The following is a 4,601-nucleotide window of genomic DNA, read 5'->3' on the forward strand; positions in this document are numbered from 1 at the left end:
TGTCCAATTTTACACCCAGGTCAGTTGCCGTCAGTGTGAGATGTTGACTTAAAGGACCCAGATCAACGTTAATTTTGGAGGTGTTACTAGGCCCAAACAACACGACCTCAGTCTTATTATCATTTAGGTGCAAAAAATTTGCGGACAGCCATACCCTGATATCCTCAATACACTTTAAAAGATGGTTTGCAGAATATGCATTTTCCTGCTTCAGAGACACATATATTTGACAGTCATCAGCATAAAAGTGAAAAGCGATGTCATGTCTTCTAAAAATTGATCCCAATGGCAATAGATAGAGAGAGAAGAGGAGAGGACCAAGTATAGAGCCCTGGGGCACTCCACATGTAAGCGGTGCTACTCCAGACTCAGCAGCTCCGATGCGGACACAAAAACTTCTCCCAGATAAATAGGATCTAAACCAATCTAAAACAACACCCTTAATGCCCACTCAATTTTCCAAGCGAGACACGAGGATCTGATGGTCCACTGTATCAAAGGCTGCTGTTAGGTCCAACAGCACCAGAGCAACACAGTGACCGGAATCAGTAGATAAAAGAACATCGTTAAAAACCCTCAGCAAAGCGGACTCGGTACTATGGTGGGGTTTAAAACCAGTGTTGTATTTGATTAAAAATTAATTCAACTGGGAGTAGACAATTTTCTCTAAGACTTTAGAAATAAAAGAAAGTTTTGAGATTGGCCTAAAATTACAAGGATTTAATAAGTCTAATCCAGGTTTTTTGATGAGTGGGGTCACTACTGCGCTCTTAAAGCAGGCAGGCACTGTACCACTAGCTAAGCATCCATTAATCATAGTCAGCACAAATGGTGCTAGAGTGGGCAGGACCTCTTTAAGAAGGCGAGGTGGAATGGGGTCATCAGGGGACCCAGCAGGCTTCATAATGGTCAATGATATCTTTTAAAAAAGACAAACTAACAGGCTCAAACTGGTCAAAGACAGCTGAGCATGTAACAGAGATATCAGAGTCATAATAAGGAGAACTAATGAGGGCCCTGATATCAGCAACCTTATTGATAAAAAAGCTCTTAAAGGTCTCACATACTTCAATCGAGCACTCCAGGGGAGCGGATTGTGGTACATTTAAAGCTGAATTTACCATTTTAAAAAGAACACTGGGATTATGCGGGTTTGAATCAATAATATGTAAAGTGTTTGGTTTTAGCAGTTTTTACAGTTTTCTGATAAGAACGCCAACTATCGCGAAGCAATTGGAAAGACACCTGCAATTTGTCCTTCTTCCATTTTCGCTCAGCTCTACTGCACTTGTGCCTAGCGGCGCACGTATCGTCATTCATCCAGGGCTCAGGTTGAGGTTTCGAGAGTCTCATTTTTAGCGGAGCCACAATATCTAAGACCGTCTGACAGGTAGACGAGAACCGTGAGATGAGCACCTCCACATCGAAGTTAGGGCTAGGGGCCTCAGGAGGGCTGATCGCATCGGTAAAAGCCGCGGAGAACTGAGCGGCAGTGGATGTGTTAAAAACACGACAGTGCTGCATAGGAATACGAGGTTTTTCCATATGACAGGTTAACGGCATGTCGAAAACAATGGGCATATGATCAGAAAAAGTAGCATCGTAGACCTCTAAGTTAGAAAGAGTTAAACCATATGTTAAAACAAGATCAAGAGTGTGCCCCTGTTCCTGTGTTGGGGCAGATACTGATTGAACAAAGCTAAAAGAGTCAATGAGATGTAAAAAAATCTCTGGCCAACGGTTTCAATGGGCAGCAAACATGAATGTTAAAATCGCCAACAATTAAAACCCGATCATAGTTCGGCATTATTCCTGCCAGGAAGTCAGCAAAGTCACCGATGAATATTTTGTTGTACCTCGGTGGTCTGTATACAACAGCACACAGAACCGGGAGGGTGGAGCAAAGTTCAAATAAGCTTATCTCAAAGCTGGAATAAGAAGTCGTCAGTTTGACCTGTTTACACTTAAATCGTTCCTTGTAAATAGTCGCGGTGCCTCCACCACGTCCTGACGTCCTCGGAGAATTCAAGTAAGTGCAGTCGAGTGGCAGAAGATCCGAAAAAGCGCAGGACTCACCGACAGTCATCCATGTCTCAGTAATACACATGAAGTCCAAACCGTGGGAGATGAAGAAATCCTTCAGGATAAATGTTTTGTTGGCTAGAGATCTAGCATTTACCAGGGCCATCTTGACCGGAGTAGAGGCGTCAGCCATATGTTGGACCCGGGCGAGGGGCCGCAGGTTGTGCAGATTCACCCCGCGCCCGCAGAGGTAGGGAAAGTAGAGACCCATCCGCCGCACCTCAAGCGAGCCAACCAGCGGGACCACGGATGAGGCGATCGGATCCAGGAAGCGCCAAGAAGTAAGACGGCAACAAGCCGACCCAGTAAATCCAGCGACAGAAGAGCAAGCCAACTTGGCTTTTAGTTTTATCAACCTGCCGCTGCGTCTCCCACGACATCTGCGCCTTCTGCGTTTAGATGGAATAGGCAAACGGCGCAGGTAAGCCGTAAGTATGTTTAACAGAGGCGAAGAGTAAAAAGTTTCCTGTTTATCTTCACTGACCCGTTCACAAAATTTGCATAAGTTACGAATACTTAGGAGAGTTTGGCGATCATAAACCAGCAGAGAGTTGGCAATAGGCACAATTAGCGACAAAAACAACAGGAAAACAACCAAAATTTGGAGACAGACGGCAAGCCACAGACACAGGTGCCATCTTGGATCACACTAAGAACAAAACCCGGAATACTAACAGTAGTGTCACCACAGTCTCCTAAGTAGGAGAAGCAATTATGATGGCCTCAGACTTTCTGTTGTTTAAACTCAGGAAGTTTTCAATCATCCATGCCTTAACGTCTGTTAAGCAGCTCAACAAGGCAAGAGGAGGCAAGCTATGGGCAGGTTTGGTGTAGATATAAATCTGCACATCATCAGCATAGCAGTGAAACTGCAGCCCATGCTACCTAATGATGTCCCCCAGGAACATCATTAGGAAGCAGGTACAGAATGAAAAGCAAAGGTCCAAGGACTGAGCCCTAGGGGACTCCATGTAAAACAGAACAAATGTCCGATTTTAAACCTCCAATAGAAACAAACTGTTGCCTGTCAGAGAGATAAGAAGTGATCCATGCTAACGCAGTCCCAGTTATGCCAATCATGTTTAAGCCGAGATAGCAATAGGCTATGGCACACTGTGTCAAATGCCGCAGTTAGGTCCAGTAAAATAAGCAAACTAAGCAGTCCCTGGTCAGCTGCCATCAACAAATCATTCACCACCCTGACAAGAGCAGTTTCAGTACTGTGATTTCTCCTAAAACCTAACTGAAAGACCTCAAACAGATCACAGGATTCAATATGTTCCTTTAACTGCACAGCTACTATTCGCTCCAGCAGTTTAGTGAGAAATGGAAGATTCGAAATGGGCTTATAGTTTTCAAAATTCTCGGGATCTAAGCCAGGCCTCTTGAGAACTGGAGTGATGGCTGCCAGCTTCAAACATGCCGGAACCATTCCTGATCTAAGTGAAGCATTAATGACCATGGTAATAAGAGGACAGACAGAGGCAGAACAGGCTTTCACCCATTGTGTTGGCATGGGATCCAGTTGACATCCCTGGATGTTGCCCTAGAGGTCATAACAAGCTCTGCAACAAACTGCTGATCTACCGCATCAAAAGCAGTAAAATAACTGCTACTGGACCGCGAGAATGGTCGTGATGTGTCTAACACATTCACAGTAGGCTGAAACTGTGCGTATACTGTGTCTATTTTATGATTGAAAAAATCCATAGGAAAACTCTTCACAGGGCCGAGTATCCTATTAACAGCTTGAAACAGAGCTCTGGGATTACCGTGGGCACTATGAATAACATCAGTATAATATAGTGTTTTAGCTTCCTGCAGTTTTTCCTTGTAAAGCAGGACATGATCACTGTAAGCACAAGCATGCACAGTCAGGCCAGTTCTCTTTAAAAGCCAGTCGGCCAACAGCTTTCATCTTGCGCAGCTCAGCAGTATACCAGGGAGCAGGCTGAGAAAAAGACACAGAGCGAGTTCTGAGAGGTGCCACGTGATTCAGAATAACTGACAGAGTTTCATCATAGTGAGCCACTAGCAGATCCGTGTTTAAACAATCAGGTATAGTCCTCTGCAGTGGTGAACCGTCAGGGCCCTCTACGCCCTCTCAGAGGGCCTAAAATATTAAATACATATTAAAACATAAATATATATAATATAATTTATCCAATTTTATTTTATCTACTTACAGTTTGACAATCGACATCTAAACAATTACAAAAATATAAGCAAATAAATTATTCACCCATGTCTAGTCAATCTGTGTTGGAAGGTGAGGGGTTAAGTGGAAGCCTGTGAGCCTGTGTCTCCCCCTATCAGCACTGTGATGCCCGCTGTTCGTTTACAGAGGGCCTGGCAGTTATAATTCAGCGCAATACCAGTTTCAAATGACAGCAAAATTGACCAATCATATCTTCCCTCTTAGTGGGCGGGCTTAATTGTATGATAATTTCCGCCCGCTGTGGCGAAGGTAGCTGTCGTTAGTATACCACCGCTAGCTAGTTTCGATTCATTCCTTTGAT

The sequence above is a fragment of the Brachyhypopomus gauderio genome, chromosome 1, assembly GCF_052324685.1.
Source record: "Brachyhypopomus gauderio isolate BG-103 chromosome 1, BGAUD_0.2, whole genome shotgun sequence".
Classification (NCBI taxonomy): Eukaryota; Metazoa; Chordata; class Actinopteri; order Gymnotiformes; family Hypopomidae; genus Brachyhypopomus; species Brachyhypopomus gauderio.